The sequence below is a fragment of the Theropithecus gelada genome, chromosome 8 (assembly GCF_003255815.1).
Source record: "Theropithecus gelada isolate Dixy chromosome 8, Tgel_1.0, whole genome shotgun sequence".
Lineage (NCBI taxonomy): Eukaryota > Metazoa > Chordata > Mammalia > Primates > Cercopithecidae > Theropithecus > Theropithecus gelada.
In genome coordinates, this window is record NC_037676.1 from 141,213,642 (window position 1) to 141,237,126 (window position 23,485).

A 23,485-nucleotide genomic window follows, 5' to 3' on the forward strand; every position below is an offset into this window, starting at 1 on the left:
TGACAGAGCAAGATTCCATCTCAAAAAAAAAAACAACAAAAACCAAAAAACCAAAAAAGCAGTACAATAAAGGATATCGTGTCAGTTTTCTACAACTGCCATAACAAATTATCACAAATAGGGTGAGTTAAGCAACTGAAATGTATTTCTCCGACAGTTCTGGAGATAGAAGTCTGGAATTGAGGTGTTGAGGGGACCCTGCTCTCTCTGAAGACTAAGGGAGGACCCCTCCTGGTCTCTTTCTGACTTCTAGTAATGTCGACAATACTTGGTACTCCTTGATGAGAAGATGCACTATTCCACTCTCGGCCTCCATCTTCACATGGTGCTCTCTCTGTGTCTCTGTCTCTGTCCAAATATCCTCTTCTTATAAGGACATCACGCACTGGGTCAGAGCCCACACAAATCCAACATCACTTCGTCTTAACTTGATTATATCTGCAAAAATTGTATTTCCATATAAGATCACATTCACAAGTAATGAATAAATCTTTTTGAATGATACTTTCAACCCATAACACAGTTATAATGTGATATCAAGAAATAGTCAAAAATGTAAAAGAAGGAACAGAATAACAACAGATGAGACTAGTAGAAAATAAATACCCCAGTGAAAGCCCTAAACTTAAAAATAGTGATTATGACACTTATATGCAAATGGATAAGTTCACCACATGAAATGTCCAAATTATAAAATTGTGTAAAGAAAAAACAAGATCCAAGTAGATCGTGATTAAAATAACATAACTTAAATCTAAAGACATAAACAGGCCGGGCACGGTGGCTCACACCTATAATCCCAGCACTTTGAGAGGCTGAGGTGGGCAGATCACCTGAGTGAGTCCAGGAGTTCGAGACCAGCCTGGCCAATGTGGTGAAACCCCATATCTACTAAAAATATATATATAAAAATTAGCCGGGCGTTGTGGTGGGCGCCTGTAATTCTAGCTACACAGGAGGCAGAAGCAGGAGAATAACTTGAACCTGAGAGGCGGAGGCTGCAGTAAGCGGAGATCACACCACTGCACTCTGGCCTGGGTGACAAAGAGAGGCTCCAACTCAAAAAAAAAAAAAAAAAAAAAAAGACTTAAACTGTTTAAAAATGAAAGGATGTGAAGGGATATCCTTGCAATCACTAAACATAAGAAAGCAGAAGGAGTTTTATTAATATGAAAAAGGAGACATCAAGATAAGGACTATTACCAGAGATAAAGAACATTTAATAATGAGAAAAACTCAATTCATCATAATGCCATAGCCATCTTAAATTATATCCACCTAGCAACAGCTTCAACTGCTGTGAAGACAACAGAACTAAAGGGACAAATAGATAAATCCATCATTGTGGTTGGAGAATTAACATGCTTTTCTCAGGAGCCGAGTAATTGATTTAGCAATCAGAAGAAATGAGTTAGAATATATGTGGCCGACTGCCACAATTACTACTTAAGACTGTCACTGTCTGCGGTTACTACTGTTACTGCTTGAGACCATCATTACAGGACTGAAGGAAGGGGGAGGAACACAGGAATGAAAACTTAAAACAAAAGAAACTGTTTTAAGGAAGGGGTCAGGGGAAGAAAAAGAGAGCTCCTTGCTTCTAGTGAGCAAAGGCAGCACCCCTGATCGCCTACAGCCCTTCGTATTTATTGGGTAGAAACAGCAGGGAGCAGGAGGTAACGATTGGTCAACTGCTTCATTGATCACAGGTTCACATTATTGCTAACAGGCTTCAGATGTGTCTAATCACAAGCACCACTGCACTTAGGGTGTGACGGCCCTCAGCATTCCTTCTGGGCGGCAGACGCAGTTTGTCAGTTTGCCAACATTCTGCCTTTAGGAGAACAGTTTGCTGTTTACTTGTATAGCCTCCAGTGGTATACTGAGTTGATCAGGACCCTCACTTTTTCAGCTTGCAACAAATATAGACTGAGCAACACTACCAATAATTTGGCTTAATTAATATTATTTAAAAAGTACCCAACAAATGCAGAAAAAACCTTTCTTTCAAGTTCACCTGGAACATTTCCCAAAACAGACCAAATGTCAGACCACAAAAGATTCAATGAAAGTCACACAACTGAGAATCATACAGAGTATATTTACTGACTACATGAAATACAACTTAAAATCAATGCAATAATATATCCAAAAAGCTCCAACTATTTGGAAATTATTCTATAAACTTTGAAATAACCCATGGGTCAAAGAATAAATCTTAAAAACTTAGAAAATACTTTCATATAGATCATAACAAAAGATCAATATTTCAAAATGTTGGGATGCAGCTAGAGCAATGCTTAGAAGGAAATACCTAGCACCAAATGCCAATATTACAAAAGAAATAAGGTTTAAAACAAATTAACTAAGCTTTCACGTTTGGAATATGAAAAATGTATAAAAAACTAAATTCAATGTGGCTGGGCGCAGTGGCTCACGCCTGTAATCCCAGGACTTTGGGAGGCCAAGGCGGGTGGATCACAAGGTCAGGAGATCGAGACCATCCTGGCTAACATGGTGAAACCCCATCTCTACTAAAACTACAAAAAATTAGCTGGGCATGGTGGTGGGCACCTGTAGTCCCAGCTACTCAGGAGGCTGAGGCAGGAGAATGGTGTGAACGTAGGAGGCAGAACTTGCAGTGAACTGAGATTGCACCACTGCACTCCAGCCTGGGTGACAGAGTGAGACTCCCTCTCACAGAAAAAAACAAAACAAAACAAAAAACAAACAAACAAACAAAAAAACTAAATTCAATGTAAGTAGAAGGAGAATAATAAAAACAAAATCTTAATCAAGATTTAGTTATTTGAAAAAGTTAACAAAATAAAATTAGTAACTCCATTGCAAGATTTATTGAGAACAAAAAAGAACAGGCAAGAAAAAGAAAAAAGTTGGAGTACTCACAGTTTCTGATTTCAAAACTTATTACAAAGCTGCAATGATTTAGAGTGTGGTACTGTCATAAAGACAGACATGCAGACAAATGGAATAGAATAGAGGACCCAGAAATAAATTATCACATATGTGGTTCATTTATTTCCAACTAGGACACCTAGATCAATGGAGAAAGGACAGTTTTTTTCAACAATGGCACTGGAAAAACTGGATATCCATATGCAAAAGAACAAATTTAGACCCTTAGCTTACATTACATACAAAAATGAACTCAAATTGGATCAAAGATCTAAACATAAGAGCTAAAACTACAAAACTCTTAAAAGAAAACGGAGGAGAAAAGTTTCATGGCATTGGATTTGGCAATGATTTCTCAGATATGGCACCAACAGCACAGACAATGAAGAAAAAATAGATAAATTGAACTTCAGTAAAACTAAGTTTTGTGCATCAAAGCACGTTATCAACAGAGTATAAAGGTAATCCACAGAATGGGAGGAAATATTTGCAAATCATATATCTGGTAAAGGATTGCTGTCTAGAATATATTAAAATTTCTACAACTCGACAACAAGCAACAAACAAGTTAAATATGAACAAAAATATTGAATAGACATTTCTCCAAATAAGCTATATAAATGGCCAACAAACACATGGAAAGATACTCAGTGTCACTAATCTGGGGAAATGCAAATCAAATGAGGTGTCACTTCAAACTCATTAGGATAGCTACTATTAAAAACAAACAAACAAACAAACAAACAAAAACAGAAAATAACAAGTATTATGCAAAAATTGTTCCACAGTTGAAACCCTTGTGTATTGCTGGTGAGAACATGAAATGATGTGGCTGCTGTGGAAAACAGTTTGGCAATTTCTCAAAAAAAGTTAAACATAGAATTACCATGTGCTTCAGAAATTCCATGTTTGGTTATATAAATGAAAGAATTAAAATCAGAGACTCCAACAGAAATTTGTTCACCCTTGTTAACAGTGACATCATTCACAATAGTCCAAATTTGAAAACAACCCAAATGCCCATCAACATATGAATGGATAAGCCAAATGTGGTACATACAGACAGTGGAATACTATTCAGTCATAAAAAAGAATTACATTCTGCCACATGGTACAACAGGGATGAATCTGAAAGGAATTACGCTAAGTGAAACGAGCAACACACAAAAGAAAGAAGGGAATGGGAAATTTTTTTTTTTTAAATTTATTTGTTTGTTTTGAGATGGAGTCTTGCTCTATCACCCAGGCTGGAGTGCAGTGGTGCGATCTCAGCTCACTGCAACCTCTGCCTCTGGGGTTCAAGCAGTTCTCCTGCCTCAGTTTCCCGAGTAGCTGGGACTACAGGCGCTCGCCCCCATGCCCGGCTAACTATTGTATTTTTAGTAGAGACAGGTTTCACCATCTTGGCTAGGTTGGTCTCAAACTTCTGACCTCGTGATCTGCCCGCCTTGACCTCCCAAAGTTCTGGAATTATAGGCGTGAGCCACTATGCCTGGCTGGGAAATTGTTGTTGAATAGGGAAAAAGTTTCAGTTTGGGAAGATGAAAAAGTTCTGGAGATGGAAGCTGGTGACAGCTGCACAACAATGTGAGCGTGTTTAATGCCACCCAAGGGTCCACTGAAAGACGGTTAAAATGATACATTTTATATTATGCATATTTTACCGCAATAAAAATAAGAAGAAATAGGACAGAGAGAATAGTGCAGGATTTTTATACTGTCTTCTTAAAAACACAACGACTAATAGCTAAGATATGCCCATGAAGACACTCAATACATAACAGACATTTAATATGCATTAGTTTCTCCCTCAAAAATATAATAGGGCAAAACATTTAAACGTGTATTGTATGTATTTGGTATTAATGAAGCCTTAATCATAGTAAAAATGTAGAAACAACCTAAACATTCAACATTAAATATTCAGTTTAAAAAATTAGAGAATGGGCAAATCCATATAGTGAGAAAATATCCAGACATTATATCTGGGTAGTTACCAGGAGCAGGGGGAGAGGGAGCAGAAATGAGGAGTGGCTGCTAAAGGGTGCAGGGTTTCTTTTGGGGATGATGAAATGTTCTAAAATTAAACCGTGGTGGTACTTGCACAGTTTTGTGTATATACTTAAACCACTGCATTGTACATGTTGAATGAATATATTTTATCTTAAATAAATCAAAATAGATCTATGAAAGAATGTTTTCAAATGGTTTAGTAAGGAGAAAACATGAATTCTAATAGCAGGAAAAAAGGTACATTACTATATATTCAACAAACACAAAAATGATAATGAGGCATTTTTAAAAACTTTAAGCCAAAATTTTGACTTTTTTTTTTTTTTTTTTGAGATGGAGTCTTGCTCTATTGCCCAGGCTGAAGTGCAGTGGCATGATGTCAGCTCACTGCAACCTCCACCTCCCGGGTTCAAGAGATTCTTGTGTCTCAGCCTCCAGAGTAGCTGAGATTACCCGTGTGTGCCACTATGCCCAGCTAATTTTTTGTATTTTTAGTAGAGATGGGGCTTCACCATGTTGGCCAGGCCTGTCTTGAACTCCTGACCTTAGGCAATCTGCCCGCCTTGGCCTCCCAGTGCTAGGATTACAGGCATGAGCCACTGCACCTGGCCAAATTTGACAATTTTTCTCTCAAAAACACAACTTTCTAAAACAAATAAAACAAGCAAAATGGGATATCTGCATATCTCATATTAAAAAATGAAATTTATAATTTAAAAACTTCCTCAAAAAGTAAACCTAAGACTCAGATAGCTTCCCTGGAGAATTACATCAAACATATAAGAAATAATACCAATCTTTCAAACATAACTTTCAAAACGGAGGAGGGAATGTTTCAATTAACTTACTCTATGAAGTTGGCTTAAGCCTGAAAACGACAACATAGGAGGATATTAAAAGTAAAGAAAACTACTAGCGACCAACATTTCTCATAAATTGAAATGCCAACATTCATAACAAGATATTACTAAAACGAATCTAGAAATATATGGAGTGTACGAAGTGAGGCATGTCTCAGTAAGGTAAGGGTCGCTTTGTGTGTTAGAATCATTGCATTCACCAAATTAAGATGACAAACCATAGGACCACTTTAGTAGAAGAATAAAAATTATTTGTTACAATCTAATAACTATTAAGGATAAAAATCTACACCAAACTGAAATAGAAGGCAATGCGCTGAATTTGATGGGAAGGGTCCTCAGAAAACTACAGCCCACCTCATACTTAATTGTTAAATACTGAATGCTTTCCTGCCGTCACTGGGTACTGGGCATGCGTGACCACTTGTACGACTTACATGCGATTGCACTGAAAGTCTTAGACCGCAGACCGACAGGCATGCAGAAGCAGGGAAGGCATCAGTATTACACAGGAAGAACTCAAGCTTTCTGCATTCTCAGGTCACATGATTGTATATGTAGAAATATCTAAGGAAGCTACAAAAGAAAGCTAGAACGCTAGAACTGATCAATAAATTTAGCAAGGTTAACTTGCCAAGCAACTGGATAACCCTATTTTTAAAATCTCCATCCCTATTTCAATCATCTAGACAGCAATTTTTTTTTTTTTTTTTTTTTTTGAGGTGGAGTCTTGCTCTGTCGCCCAGGCTGGAATGCAGTGGCACGATGTTAGCTTACTGTGGCCTCCACCTCCTGGGTTCGAGCAATTTTAATTTTAATGATATTATCTGACAATACAATTCTTTTTTTTTTTTTTTTTTTAGACCAAGACTCACTCTGTCACCCAGGCTGGAGTGCAGTGGCACAATTTTGGCTCACTGCAACCTCTGCCTCCTGGGTTCAAGCAATTCTTCTGCCTCAGCCTTCCAAGTAGTTGGGACCACAGGTTTGTGCCACAATGCCCGGCTAATTTCTGTATTTTTAGTAGAGACGGGGTTTCACCATGTTGGCCAGTCTGGTCACGAACTCCTGACCTCAAGTGATCCGCCCACCTCAGCCTCCCAAAGTGCTGGGATTACGGCCACCATGCCCGGCCTTAGACAGTAATTCATTTAATGTAAATTTGAAATGAATCATAGACTTAGTTCTAAAAACTAGAACAATAAAACTTACAGAAGAACATGTATTGTCTCAAATACACAGTCTTCGTGTAGACAAAAGTTTTTTAGGGCACAAAAGTACTAACCCTAAACGAGAGTAAAAAGAAATAATGGGTGTCAGCAAATTGTTTTTTTAATGTGATCATCAAATGATACCTTTAAGTGAATTCATAGATAAGCAGAAGATTGGGAGAAAATATTTGCAATGTGTATCTAACAAAGAATTTGCATTATGATATAAAAAATACTAAGAAATCAATAGCGAAAAGACAACAGACACCTCCTGACTGCACTTTTGTACAGATGCCGAGTGAATTCCCATGGCTTCAGAGAAGGTCCTAAGGCAGATAACAAAAAACTCACAGCAAGTGCATGAAGTGTGTTGCTATTCACAAGTCTCTTTCATCTGTAGGTGTGGCTGAAACCACAGTGGGGGAGGAGATGCCTCCTGGGGCACCCACAGCATCTTTTACTGATAGGTTCACTCCCATACCCACTTCCTTGATGCTCAGGGAATTAAGCCGAATAAAGAGACCGCCAACATGTTGCCTGAGTCTAAATCTTCCTTAGGAATTCTGGGACATCGTAAGGAACGGGTGTGGAAAAGCCCAGCAGGAGAGGCAGGAGCTGGCCTTAGCTCCATAGCTGCACCTGTGCCATCCACAGCACCGCAGGGCAGGGATTCTGGGGCTGTGAAGGGAACCTGGCCAGGGGCTGGACATCAGGAGCCTGGAGAGGGAGCCAGGACCCTGTTTCTCGGGTATATTGGGGTGGAAATCCTTGGGGACTGCACGGTGGGAAGGATTTGCAGAAATAACTGGATCCTACTACTTACTAGTCATGTGACCTTACACATTTTACTTCCTTTCTTAGAACTTCCATACCCTTCTTTGTAAACTGGAAATAAGAACAGTTTATTTATGACAAAGATCATAAAGTTTTCTCCCAGGATTATAAGGATCAAATGAGAGAAAATGTAACTGTAATCTGAAAAGTACTATTATTAAGACAAACAACATTGAAAATGGACACAGTGTACAATGCCTTACGTATGTCTTAACGGGCAGAAAATAACCAACAGGAGGATGAATATGTTTCTGTTGACTTTTTAGAAGAGCAAAACACAAGTACTGTAAACTTATGTAGAATGAGCTATGTATTAGTCTGTTTTCACGCTGCTGTTAAAGACATACAGAGACTGGGAAGAAAAAGAGGTTTAATTGGACTTACAGTTCCATATGGCTGGGGAGGCCTCAGAATCATCGCAGGAGGTCAAAGGCACTTCTTACATAGCGGTGGCAAGAGAAAATTACAAATAAGCAAAAGTGGAAACCCCGATAAACTTATTAGATCTCAGGAGACTTAGTCACTATCACGAGAATAGCATGGGGAAGACTGGCCCCCATGATTCGATTACCTCCTGCTGGGTCCCTCCCACAATACATGGGAATTCTGGGAGATACAATTCAAGTTGAACTTTGTGTGGGGACACAGCTAAACCGTATCAAGCTACACCAAATCAGAATGACCTACTTTTTATTGAAGGAAACTTCTCATTAAAAGAAGTTTAAAAAAAAAAAAAAAGAAAGAAAATCTAATGATCACCAAAGCTAATGGAGAGTGCCAACAAAATCAATAATATAAGCCAAAATACTGCCCATTTCAGTTAAATTATCTGTATGGAACAGTACAAAAATTAATTTTGAGTTAGAATATTCAGGTTACTGTATATTTTATGTTAGGTTTAAAAGTAAAGCTAAATTAAAAACAAAATGATGGGGAAGGACGTTCAGTGACGTTAACACGTACAAATGTTCTTAGCAGAGTAGAAACTGACAGAAATATTTAATAATAACAAACTAAATTAAATATAGAGATTTATTTTTAAATGAAGATATTAATAAAAGAATAGACACACCATAGGTTCCAACTGGCAGAGAATAAGGAAATCACAGGCTATTTTGTCTCTCAGGAAAAGAGAAAAATAAACATTTGCTCAGAGTTTCTGAGGGTCAGGAATCTGGGAGTGGCTTACCAGTGGGGTCCTGGCTCAGAGTCTCTTGTGAGGCACTCCTCAAACCCATGGCTCAGTCACCTAGAGGCTCGATGGGTGCCTTTCCATATATTGTCCACTCCCAAAGCTGTGGGCAGCTCCTCCCTGGCTGTGGCATGGGGACTTCTCCCTGGATGTCCTCAGGGTCTGCAGGACACAGCACCTGGCTCTCCCCAGCATGAGTCCTCAGAGAGAGGGGGTGCGAGTCTCCCACCTGGAAACTGCAGTCTTTTTATAACCGAAACTCAGACGTGCCCTCCTTTCTGCTGCATTGTATTCATTAGAGCTGAGTCCCGAGGTTCACCCTACACTCAAGATGAGGCTGACACAAGGAGGTGAGAAGCAGGACGGAATTGTTGGGGGCCACGTCCAGGTTACCTATCACAGTGTGTGTGTGTGTGTGTGTGTGTGTGTGTGTGTGTGTGTGTGTGATGGTGGTGTCAAATATAAAGCAAATCAACACTTAGGAAAGGAGACATGACTCCCAGGGATAATTGCCAGGGGAGAGAAGGACCATGATATCTGTCAGTCTCTCAGAAGAGTTTGTCTTTTGAAGGACAGAGTGAAAGAGTCTAGAAAGAAACGGGTGTGTGTGGGAGTTTTGTACTCAGGCAGCCTGTTCCCTGGAGGCCCTTGGGAGGGCTCAGGCTGGGGTCTGGGGTCTGCGGGGAAAGAGCAACAAGCAGAGTTTGGTTAAAATGTTAGTTTTTTTGTTTTTTTTTTTTTTTTTTTAATTAATCAGTGAGGACAAGCAGTTCTGCTAATTGTTTAGGGGGCAAATAATGGAAATGTGGAGGTCTGTGCCTGGCCTTGCCATAGGTAAACAGGAGGCATCCATGCGCCTTGTTTGGGAAGGGGGGCTTCCTGCCATAAGTGGTTTCCTGGCTCAGACAGTCTGGGACGGGGAGGTTCCTTAGCCGTGTCCATCTTCCAGCATCACGGCTGGGGTAAAAGCCAGCATTGCCAGTGGACAGCGCTGTGGCGTGGGCCTTCACAGATAGTTAGAATTTCAGCAGCTGTAGAAGGTGTGAGGTTTATATGACTTGGGATGTGCTCAGCTGCTAGTCACAGAATATCCAATTAACAGAGAGGCTTAAGGAGAAAGCCTGGTTATCCCTCCTAACGAGAGGTGCTAGGTCTGGCAATGCCAGGCTTGTTCCAGCAGCTTGGCCATCCCAGGGCTCCGGGCTTTTCCCTCCATGTTGCAGGAAGCCACTGCTGGTCCAGCACCCTGCCCTCATGCAGAAGCTCCTCGGGAAGGAAAGAAGCGGGTCAGGCAGAAAAGGAGGCTTTGCTTTTGCTGAGGAGGAAAAGCTGTCACAGAAGAGATGTAGCAGGCTTCCCAGCCACCCCCACCCAGAGCCCTGGCAACTGGTTACCCTTAGTTTGAGTCTCAAGGCAAGTGGAAGAGCGGCACTGGGGAAGGGAGAATGGGAGGCTGGAACTGGCCTCAGCTCGGGGCAGGGGGGCGCTCAAATCAAGGTCACCACTGCCTGAGAGATACCAGGGTTTTGTTAGCAGGGATGAAGGGGTGAGGCATGGGTGACTAATGGCTGGGTAAAAATCAATGTCTGTGCCAGGGTGCTTCGGACAGAGCACCTCTGTGCAGCTCAGGTTCATCCAGACGGCTCGTTAGAGGACTGCAGGCCACCATGCACTGAAGGATGGTGGCCCTGGCCTGGAATCTCAGCCTTCACTTCTGCAGTGTTCCCAGGAGATGTTGACGTCACTGACCCAGCAACACAACCTTGAGGATTGTAGGTATAGGCCAAGGTTCGGGGCATGAAAATGTTTGAAGTTTGGAGACTCTGCAGTAATCAGAGGGTAAACAGGTGGACTCACCCCACATGATGGTACATCTAGGTGGCCAGCTGGGACGTTTAGCATCGATGCTCATGTGGTCTCAGCTGGGAAGTTTAGCATCAATGCTTGTGTGGTCCCAGCTGGGACGTTTAGCGTTGACGCTCGCTGTGGTCTAGATCACCTCGTCTAATAATAGAAATATAACGTGGGCCACAGGGTGATTTTCAATTTTCTTTTATTTATATTAAAAAGTAAAAAGAAACAGCTGAAATGAATTTTAATAATATATTTTGTTGAACCTATTTAAACATATCATGAATATAAAATTTTTAATGAGATGAGATAGTTCATGTTTTTTTAAAATTGTCTTTAAAATCTGGCAAGGATTTCCCAGGACAACTCAATTCCTGGCAGCCCCATGTCAAGCGTTCGGTAGTCACACGTAGCCAGTAGCTACTGCATTAAGCAATGCATTTAGAGTTTTCCTCAGCTGCCTGGCTGGATGTTCCCATCATTCTAACCCTAGGCGGTAGATAAGGAAAGGACAGTAAGAACATCTGCGGTGGGTTTGGTCAGAGAGGCTTAAGTCCTTGGTGTGCAGGAGTCAGCTGGCTTCATTAGGTGAACTGCCATTTCTGTTATCATAGCCCTCATATTAGCCCCTGACTTAGTTTGGCCCTGATGAAAGCATTCCTTATCTCAAATGTGTAGAAATAAACAAAAATCACCCAAACGAGAACACACAGAGGTGATTTCTTCAGAGCTTGCAGTAGCAAACAGTTCAGCCCTTGCATCTGGCAGAGACTCAAAGGCAGGAAGAGCTTTAAACAGGAACACAGAGAGGCAGGGGTATGCGCTGATTGGGGAAGGTGCTGGCTGAAGAGAAGGAGCATCCGATGTCATCGGCTTAAGGAGCATATTTAGCTTTTTTATATTTATTTTTAGCATATTTATCTGAGTGGTCCTGAGTCGAAAGTGGAGCAGAATAAGGGAAACTGGCAGTTGTTGACCAAGTCCTGATCATTCTGGGCCAATGTTCTCTGAGGCTGTGGTCTGGCTTCCCAGCTGGTTGCTACAGGAGTTGTGAGTTGAGTCCTGTTGGCGTCTGTGGACGTGGTCTCTGTGTGTATTCTGTCTCTCTCCCGGAAAACCACAGCTCAAGTCTGTTGCAGCTTATTGTGGCTAAAATGTTAAAATCCAATTGCCAAGAGTTCTTTCTAGAAGCATTGTGGTTCCAAGGGTTTCTACTTCCTTTTGTTTTCTTAAGCCAATGCCTGCAGTGTAATGATGTAATAAGAGGGCCCTGCATACTAGCCCCAGCTCACTATACATGATTTGTGGACTTCAGGGAAGTCAGTCCCTTCACGGCCTCAATTTCTCCATCTGTAAAATGAGATCAATCAATTACAAAACCTTGCATTCTCCCAAATGAGGTAACCTTCTTGTGTATAGGGCTGGATATTTTCTGTTATTACAGCAGACATAAAGGTAAATAAAACATCGACCTGCTTTCAAAACATTACAAATCTAAGAAGTCAACTAGCCCTGGGCCTGTAGATGATGACATAGTGATGTTGACGGTGATGATGGGGGTGTGGATGGTGACACAGAGGAGGATGACGATGGCATTGATGGCAATGATGAGGGTGATGGGAGCTGGATGATGCGATGGTGAGGATGATGACGGTGATGTTGATGAGGATGCTGGGGCTGCTGCTTCTGATGCGAATGATGGTATCTTGATCACGGAGATGCTAGTGATGTGGATGAGAGTGGATAGGAATCGAGCAGAGCCTCTTTGCCAGGCACTGTGCTTAGATATTTAAACACTTTGAAATACTCTTCACAACTCTTTAAGAAGCGCCTGTTGATTACCTGCATAACCAACTTAGAGGAAACTGAGGTTTAGAGAGAGTAAGTAAATGGTTCAATGTCCCACTGCTAGCAAGTTGTGAAATCTGGATTTTAATGTTAGTACTTTTGTTCCAGGGTGGGTTCTATGAAGCACTTCCCTCACCTGCCTCCTCCATTCTGTGCTGTTTTCTAAAATAGGATGTGCTGTTACAGAAGTGTGTGCAAAAATGCAGGAACAAAAGGAAGCATGCAGCTCCGCAGCGCGGGCTGAGCCTGAAAAACTACTCACAGATGTGAATGTCATTATCATTTGAAAAACCAGGAGCAACAGAGATGGGTGGGTTATTCTCAGCAGAGCCAGTAGGACATTTGCTACAATGGGGGGTCGTGGTCCTGATTGGAACAATATAGAACATATTATGGCAGAGGTGGGGAATTAAGCTACAAGATTGCATCCAAGTAGTTATGAGCACTGGATTCTATGCTAAGGAATGTAGAGTCAACTGTGCCTGCAATCTGTCGGGTTAGGGTTGAGGGTAGAGCTTGTGGATAATTAAAAATTAAAAATGCCTTTGATGACCCTAGACATCTGCTGACCTGCTGATCTGGTGCTCAGCCTGAAGTAACAGTACTCAGCACTGTGTTTTTTTCTTTCCTACTTTCACCTTCAGCATGAGGGGAATTTCAAGTGTGCTGGCTTTTCCTGGAGCCCCCAGGATCTCATCTCACCTTTGCTTTTAGGAGAAGTCACACAACTCCATAAGAACAAGAAGTAAGTGAAGTGCTACGTCCAACTCCACGCAGAGAAAAGTGACATATCTCCAACAGAAGCGACAACGTCTGTAGAAATTCTTATTCCACAGCCAATTAATTCCCATAACTACGCAGAACACATATTTTCTCATTCTGTCTCAGAGAACTTGTTCAGGTTACTTTGCTGAATTAAAATTTTTTTTTCCTAAGACATGGGGATAAGAACTGCTTTATGTGTGCATTACCATGTAGAGACTCTCCTGGCACAAAATTTAGTCTTCCCCCAAAAATGGTAAATTTGGTCTACACTTAGGGTATAGAAATAATTTACATATCTTTCAGGACAATTTCCTGTCTTGAAAATGTTAGAATCCAGTTCAAGCCCACAGCCCACCACCGTCACAGCAGCCTGCCTGGGTCAAGCATTTTCGTATATTATGCAGATCCTCAGCGCTCATGCCCCTAGGGCAGGGGTGAAAGCTGGGCCCCTGCTGGGACTGACCACCCCCTTCTTTCTCTCTGGGTTATTTTCCTTCATGCTCCTTCGACTTCAGGAGATGAGATGGTTCTTGAAGGAGGGATGAGGTCTCGTTTACTCACGTGGCCTTGTCCTGTATCTGGCAGCATGGTCGGTATTCTATAAAAGGAGACAGAAAAGAAAGAGCAGAAAGGAGACAAAAGATGACATGGAGAAAAGCAAAAGGAGAAAAAAGAAAGAATGGAAATAAGTACAAGAAGGAAGAGAAGCTGGTGAGTGGAGGAGGCATACGATGGGCCCCCGGAGGTTGCCTTGGGAACCTCCCAACGTCCCATTTCACAGGTTGCCAGACCCTTTCACAATGCTTATTCCTTTCTATAATTTAAGAGTCAAATCTCCCACCATCTTTTAAGCATCAGTGTCCCGTGGATCCAAGAGTGTCAGAGAAGAAGAATGAACCATCCAATGTACGTGAACCAACCGGTGTACATGAACCAATGCGTGTGCCAAGTCTCTACTTTTCAAAGCATGTTTTTCCCATTGAATCACAGGCTAGCTTAACTTTCCACCAAAGTTCTTGCCAAATAAAAATATGCATAACAACCTTCAGGTACAAATATTACGGCTATCTTTTTGAATGTTTAGGGAAGCAACCTGATGATCAGAGAGATTTGCTTAGAGTCACTGAGCTTGTAAGGTCAGACCTGGGACCTTCACAGCAAATTCCTCTCATTAGAAATCCTGAGACTGCACCTGTGGGGTGACTGCAGCAGGACCCCCATATTCCATCGCCTTCCCAGCAGCCTGCCAAAGTCAAGTATTCTTGTGTGTTATGGAGTTCCCCACCATCCATGCACCAGGGCTACTGGAATTTGAACCATGTTGGGAGGGGACTGGTCTTATTCAAGTAGGCTGTGCTGATCAATGTGTGCAGAATAAAACTGTGCTAAGCAAGGACTGCCAGACAACTTGGCCCCAAGGGACCAGACATTAAAAAAAAATCAGTGGCAACCCACTAGCAGTACCGTGACCCCCTAAAGGCAGTGTGAGAGAGCCCTTGTCCACCTTCCCATTCTAGCGATGAGGAAAGAGGGGAAGTGGCCACCGTCAGAGCCAAGTCCAGAAGTAGGAACTTGTGGTGGAAGCCAACAAGTCTCACACATGTTTCTCCAGAACACTCATTACAAATCTGTTCAACAATTGTCATTGGTCTCTTCTTCCATCTCTGGGTGGTGCCTGATTCTCAGGGGGCCACTGACTTGGCCCCAGTAGGTATTTAGCTGGGAAAGTCTCCCGGTTCCTCAGATCTCTAGCCTCCACTGGCTATCACTGCCCTTTGGTGTAGGAAGATGGCAGGATGCACCTGAGATCATCACAAGTCACAGGCTAGAGGAGTTTTCTGCTGTTTGTGCCTGTGTGTGTTTCATAGCTAATTTTTTTCTTTGTCATATGTAAAATAGGGTTAATGATTTCTGTCATCAGGGTTGTTTCAATAATAAACACTATAATAATAAGCACTTATAAGCCAGATGTGCATATATAATAGAGACAGAAATAGAGATGCATGTATATAATAGAGATGGAAACAAATTATTTATTAAATTCTGATCGAAAAAATTTTGGGAAGTTATAACAGTATCCATTATGCAGATGAGGTAGCTATACAGTTCTTCGAGGAAATAACAACAATAGAGATAACAATAACCAAAATTACGAACACATTAACTGCTGTCCTTGGGTAAGACTCAGGCTCACTTGGCAATAAATGGTAATAAAACCAGAACTAAACATCTCACAGCCACTGGCCTTTCTTTGCAATTCAGGTGACTCCAAAGGTAGGAGGTGAAGGCTGGGCCAGGGTGAGGCTAGGCGGGTTGACTGCAGAAGGGGTCACAGTGCAGAAGGCGCTCTGGACTCTGCATTCCATGACACCAGGTGGTGGGGTCTGTGAGAAGCGGGGCACTGCCAGGTGAAGGTTTAGAGACCCATGAGTAAGTGGTGAAGGAAGGGAATGATGATCCTATGCCAGTGTCCAGCCCACAGCCCCAGGGCCAGGAGAGAGAGGGGGCTAGAACACAGCTCAGAAATGTCCCCACATCCCCTGGGAAGTGACTGCAGTGACCTTGGGCCTGATAAGGCACAGAACCTGCCTTTCTGGGGAAGAAAAGAGTCGCACCATGCATCCTTGTCCTGCTGCAAAAGGAAGTGGAAAAGCCAGGGCAGAGAGCAGAGGGAAGGAGCCAGGGGCTGGTCCCCCTCTGCCCTGGGAGAGAACCCATGGTGTGGGCGTCAGCAAGGTGCAGAGAAGCAATCTCAGTGCTGAAAATGAGAGCCTGGCATTCTGCGGCACCGAGCAGCAGGGCCACTGGTATCATCTCCTTGCCAATTTTATTCTCATTTCAAGGTGCTGATGGCATCACTGGAGGTGAAGTCATTTTCTCAGAATTTAATCCAGGCCGTTGGGACAGACCTTGTCAGCAGAGAGGGAAGGGAAGAAGGGGTCGTAGAAGGAGCTCAGGAGACCACAGCCAGGTGCTTGGGGGTCAGAAGGATGATGTGATAGCAGGTGGGAGAGCCCTGTTCAGGGTCCTCACCTCAGTGCCCTCAGCGCCCTCAGCTCTTTCTCAGGCTTTTCATCATTCGGGATTGTGTCCTCTTTTTCCCTTGCAGGGATCCTGCTTCCCTGGATGTCAACCCTCCCGTCAAGCAGCCCAGGAAGGCTCTGAATGAAGCAGCACAGCTTTGACGTAGAGGACTCTTTAGAAAAGGAGAGTGTTTCTTGGGTAACAGTTGAGGCATTTCTGAAGCTGTGTGCCTAACAACGGAGGAAGAAAACGTCTCAGGTCCAAGATAGGAATTCTAGCAGTCTGAGCTATTACTAAGAATGGCCAAGCAATTTATGATTTTTCTTTTTTTATTTTGCTATGGTTTCTGGATTATGCTTAGTATTTGTTCTCTTTTCTTTCCACACATAAAAACGGAAAGGAACCAGAGTTAATTGCCCAACACGATCTTAAATGCCACAAAAACTTCCCAAATTAAGTACTAATTAATCACATCTTGCAAATAAAGAGAATGCTTAGAGAAATGATGGACTGACCAGTGGGCAGAGGCAGAGCTGAGATTGGAATCCATCTTCCTGAGCCCCAAAGGACTCTTTTTCTATTTTACAGGCTCTTTTTCCATTATACAGGATTTCTCTAAAGTTGGCTGATAACAGAAGTGAACCGAGGCACTCACTGCAGTCACAGATTTTAGGGTCCCATCTCTGGGAATACTGATTTTGAAAATGTTACACTAAACTAAACTGCATCAGGAGAGTCCTGTGCAAAATAAAAATCCATGGAAACCACTGGCCAACATCCCAAGGATCCACACAGCTGTGTTTGTGGGTTTTCTGTCACCGGCTTCATTAATAGTGTTAGATGACCAGTAGGTGGCAGCAAAGAGCTTTCCACGTGCTGTACTCATCCCTGCAGCGAGCCCATGAAGGCATCACCTGGGGAAGAATTTCTGGGCATGAAAATGGGGCATCAGTGGCAAGATCTGAGGCTGGGTCAGGTAGGCAGGATGTAGGTGATGAAGGATAATCCATATACCTTGCTGGAGAATGCCTGTTGACCACAGACGACAGCTTAACTAGGGAAGCAGAGCTCTCATTTGTCTTAGGAAGCTCATTTTGGCAACTGCAATGCAGATGCCGGTAAGGGACATGGAGAGGAGACACTTATTAGTAAGAGCCTTCACTTATTGCACTAGGCAAGCAGCTTAACCTCTGCACATTCTCCTCTGCAGCTCAATGTGTAAAATGGTAGGAATAATAGCATCCACTTCGTAAGATGGTTACTAAATGAATCAACGCACATCAAGTGCATAATATGATGTCTACCAAATACTTAACTATTGATTAAATGTTAACTCTTAGTAATATCTTTATTGTAATTACAGAGATCTTTGTGGCATCATTAACAGGATGTGGTATAATTCACAGGTGATAGGCTGGATAAAAGCTGAGGAGCATGGTGGGGCCGTTCACAGCAATCAGGCACAGAGGCAGGCAACAGGTTTGCAGGGAAAGAAGGGGGCAGCCCAGGAAGCAGACAAGCCTGTGCCCCCGCCCTGGTGAGGCGGGACACATGCGGGCTCTGAAAGTCATCAGTGAACAGCAGGGAACTGTGGCCAGAGGGCTGTAAGAGTTCTCCCAGAGAGAGGCAAACAAACCATTCCACGGTGGGTTGGAATAAACTTAGAGAAGAGGTTAGAAGTGAGAAAGGACTCAGAGAGCTCTGGCATTTAAGGGTGTTGAGGCCAGGGAGAGCAGCCAGGCAAATCTGAACAGGACAGGTGAGGAGAGCCACCGGGAGTCAGGAGTAGCAGGTTGTCCAGAAAGAAAAATAGGCTGGCAAAGTCCACTGCAGCCCGGATGTCAGGCTGGATGGGCTCGGGAGGGGAAGTGAAAGGCGGCTTTCCCATGAACCACCCTGGTGCAGGCAGAGGCCCCTGCAGTGAGACCAGGAACTCATGCAGGGAAAGGCAGTGGACAGTCAAAGGGGACACACACTTGTATGGGGGCAGTCAGTGAGGCCATGTTTTGAAAGGCCCTGGATGCCAATCTATGGTTTGTCTGTAAGTAGACATCAGGAACTAACAAATAATCATAATAATAGCAGCAAACTCACATTGCATGCTAAACCATCAGTCACTGTTCTTAGCACTTTCCTGCCTGATTTTCTTTCATCCTTGCAGCAAACCTATCAAGTAAGAAATGGAGTGAGTCATCTTATGTGACCCTTTAAGGTTTCACAGCTGGAAAGGGGTCAAACCCAGGTCTCCTGACTCCAATCCCTGCCTTCTGAAATACTTGGGCAGGGAGCGTGGCAGGGTTGTGGAGGGCAGACAAGAAGAGAGGAGAGACCAGGCAGAAGCCTGCTGCCAGGGAGGGGAGTCCCTCGATTGCTAAAGAGAGGAGCCCATCCTTCCTTGCTAAGCATTGCTTGAATATTGAAATGCATGAGGTTCAATGACTAATGAGGAAAAAAATTGGGGTGAAGAACTGTTCACATTGTATGACTCCATTTAGTAAAATGCTTACCTACACAGAGACCATCTCTGCAAAGTTCTACAAACAGCTAGGGAGGAAGATGGGGATGCGGATGGGGACACTGGAGGTTAGAGGTGGGAAGAAAACTCACTTTGTACTGCATGCTCTTACGTGCTGTTTAGACATTTTCTTTAACCTGGCTGTGTGTTACTGCTTTTTCAGAATTTCAAATGTATAGAATATTACTAAAAATAATATAATGGATTCAGTAACAACTTTTATCCTTTGGACATTGACAGAGTTTCGCTCTGTGTCCCCACCCAAATCTCATCTTGAATTGTAATTCCCATAATCCCCAGGTGTTGAGGGAGGGACCTGGTGGGAGGCGATTGGATCATGGGGGCCGGCATCCCCCATGCTGTTCTCGTGATGGTGATTGAGTTCTCACGAGAGCTGATGGTTTTATAAGGGGCTCTTTTGCCTTCACTTTTCTTCTCTTTGCTGCTGCCTTGTAAAGAAGGTACTTGCTTGTCCTTTGCCTTCCACCGTGATTGTTAAGTTTCCTGAGGCCTCCCAAGCCCTGGGGAACTGTGAGTCAATTAAACCTCTTTTTTAAATAAATTACCCAGTCTTGGGCAGTTCTTTATAGTAGTGTGAGAATGGGCTAATACATTTTTGCTTCAAATTTCTTTTTTTAAAAAATATACACACACAGAGTGGTCCTGCAGATAGATGGTGACCTCTCTCCATGCCCTACTTCAACGTCATTCTCATCCCTCCCTACCTTAAAGGAACCACTATCCTGAATTGCTTTGCATTCACAAAGACATTCTTATTCCAGTTTTAGATATTTAAATGTTTTAAAGTCTATAAATGTGGCCTAGTAAATTATTGCTGTGTAACTCATATGATTTTTACTCAAACTAGTTAAGAAATTTATTTTTATTCCTATTTTGGAGAGAGATGTTTCTCATGAATAAATTTGTTACTGATGCTTAAATTTGTTCAATTCTTTCCTTTTCCACTAAAATGCTCACTCTTTTTTACTCCTTTAGTATATAAATGTGTTGAATTTCATTACCAGATTTCCTGATATTGAGCCATCTTTGCATTTTTGCAGAAATATGTTAGCATTTCCCGTCATTTTGAAAAGCCAAGGACCTTAACATACTGTAATGGAGATTCATGGTACAGTCTGCCAACAGAAGTATTTTGTAGGAGCTGACATGTATCTTTAGGGTAAAATATCACTTCTAATTATTGAATTGTCCTATTTATAATTCTTCAGTGGCTCTCTTTTGCTCTCTGAATTTCAAGCAACTGAGTGTATGCAGAGCTCTTTACACTTTAGGATCTCATCTTTGAATTCATTGCTTGTCTCTGGCTTCTTCTGTAAGCCTCATATCCAACCAAACACAAAAACCTGACAATTGTCATCTTCAAATGTCTCTTTAATGCAACCCCTATTTTGCGTATTTAGGAGCCTTGCTTTGGTTCAAGTGTCCGTATGTTTTATCTCAGCACCACTCTAAATGAGCTCAAGAATACCTGTTATAAGATATTGATGGGCTATTTCACATTGTCATTCAAAATGCCAAACTGGATCCCCTACCCCACAAGACAAAGACCAAACCCCTAAATACAGCACATCCATGACCATGTTTCTGAATGCTGGACTCTTTCTCCTAAGAAGATGGTCTGTGACAATTTGCAGTACACACTTGTGGCTGCATTTTGAAGTTCCTTCTCAAAGGAACTGGCTTCCTACTCTGTGAAGGGGTGTCTAAACTGGCTCATTTCTGGGAATTGGGTAAAGGGCCACACATCCCTACTACAGTGACTCAAAAACAACTGGGTGTCTGCCAGACCTGGAATGTTTCCGGGTGTCTATTTCAGGAGCACCATAAGAGGCTGCACAATTAAGTCCCAGTAACTCCATGATTAAGTCACCATTATCACATTGTCCTGCCTCTCAAAACAGTTATCTTCATCCTTATGGCTTATTGTGGTAATTGTACCTACTAACAGCAGACAGAAAAATACTGGGTAGAAGAGGGCGGTTCTCCAGCAAAGGCACCACCCTCAAGCCTGAAGACCTGTGGCCCTAAGCGAGGACAGGAATTTGTTTTCATGCCCCAAAGTTGCCTTTTGGCCCTCCACACACCCATCCTGTGCCCATATAAATCCAAGACCTTAGTGGGCATAGATACAAGTGGCTGAACACCGAGAGGAGCAGAGGAACACAGTGGCGGAGTGTGGTGGAGACCAGCAGAGTGGCACAGTAGAGAAGGAGGGAAGAGGCATCTGAACATTGGCCAAGAACAGCTGGACTCCAGAGGAAGACCACCTTCCCCCTCCATCCCCTGCTTCCGGCTCCCCATCCATCTTGCTGAGAGCCACCTCTACCACTCAAAAAAACCTTCCACTCATCCTTTGAGCCCACATGTGATCGATTTTTCTGGTGCACTGGGCACGAGTTTGGGATACAGAAAAGCTGTCACACTGGCCCGCTCCCCTTGCAATAAGGCAGAGGGTCTATGGAGTTGATTGGACAAGCTGTCTGCAGACCACGAAGCTGAAAGAGCACACTGTAACACACACCCACTCGGGCTTCGGGAGTCACAGACACCCACCTCTGGACGCTGCCCTGGGGCCAGAGCCCAAAAGCGCTCCCCACAGCCTCTGCACCTGCCCATCTGCAAGCTCCCCCATGGGGTTTGAGCAGCAGGGTGAGCGAAGGAGCCAGCCACACCCTTGTTGCATGTCCTGCGAGGGGAATAAGGGAACTCTTTGGTTTCACAACCTTATCTTTGGTAATCACGGCCCACCACATGGCCTCTAATATTTCTGTTTCCATCATCCCTTTCAAACCAGGGAGCTCGATTTCAAGGCAGCATCTCTCACCATCATCTTTGGCACCACAGAGCTGTTCAAGAACACTGGTGCCTGTCACCCATGGGTGTGTCTAAATGTCTCCACAGTCCTGGGGCATGTAGCTAGAAGATATCTAAGCAAGTTACACGTTGTAGATTCATTAAAATCCCATCCAACTAAGCCTACTAAGTGCCTCCTTTTACATTGTATCTGGGCTAGTCCTGCATGTTGGCTTCTCTGGGTTGAGTGTTCACCATCGTTGTGTGAAGCATTTGGTTTGCTAACCAAGCAGAGGGTTAGTACCTCATCCGACTTACTGAATAGCGAGTACTGGTACATCTCTCACATCAATAGTGTAGGCACAATCCAATGTTAAATTTTATCCCCCCCGTCTAACAATCTTAGAACCCACTTTCCCACTCATGTTTCTCGGGCTTGTGTCAATAAGGAATTAAAAGACTATAACTCAGTTGGTGTATAGAGGCACATTTCCTACAGCAAGGCCTCCATTCCTTTCCTGCCGTTGCTGGAATAAAGCTCTTGTTCTCAGCTCAGAGGCAAGGGGCATTAGGGGCCATCCCTCTAGGCGTGAGCCACCCTTTGTGGGGTCATTCAAAAGTTTTAACAAATAGATATTTCTAAGTTATTTCATTTTTTAATTGACAACAAATGTACATATTTATCATGCACACTGTGGTCTTTTGATATGTACCCATTGTGGAGTGGTACAGACTGATCTTTTTTGTAGTGAGAACACTTAAAATGTACTCTTGGCTATTTTTGAGAATACAATATGATGTTAGTTACTATAGTCTTATTTTATTTTATTTTATTTTTTGAGACAGAGTTTCACTCTTGTTGCCCGGGCTGGAGTGCAGTGGTGTGATCTCAGCTCACCACAACCTCCACCTCCCGGGTTCAAGTGATTCTCCTGCCTCAGCTCCCTGAGTATCTGGGATTACAGGCATGCACCACCATGCCTGGCTAATTTTGTATTTTTAGTAGAAACAGGGTTTCTCCATATTGGTCAGGCTGGTCTCAAGTTCCCAACCTCAGGTGATCCGCCTGCCTCGGCCTCCCAAAGTGCTGGGATTACAGGCGTGAAACACTGTACCCGGCCACTATAATCTACATTTTAATTTAAATATTTTTTAATTTTTTAAATGCAGGGAGAAGCTGGTTCCTTCATACATGATAAAGAACTGCTTTTGTGGTAAGGGGTATTCAGAGGGATTGCAGAGTTCAGCAGTTCTCAGCCTTGTCTTTACCCAAATGTTCCATGCTTTAAGGTCTCTCTTCCCCTCCGTTCCCTGGACTTGGCATGAGAGAAGAGACTTGCAGATTCATCTATCTAATTGTCACTGTAATTCCGTGACCCTTACAAACAGCCTCTGGATGTAATCCCATTCACATCGGACGGACTTGCAAATACAGGGGGAAGGGGATACCTTTGGAATTGCCATGGAGATTTTTTTTTTTGTTTTCTACCTGTAACCTGTGTAGAGAATTCAAGGCTTTTAAGTCTGTCATTTTATCTAGATATGCTCTCCAGGCAGGTCAGGAGCTGCCAACTATGTAGCAACCTCAGCTACTAAGTGGTATGGCCAATTACTAAATCAGCATCTTGCCTTCCACCTGCAC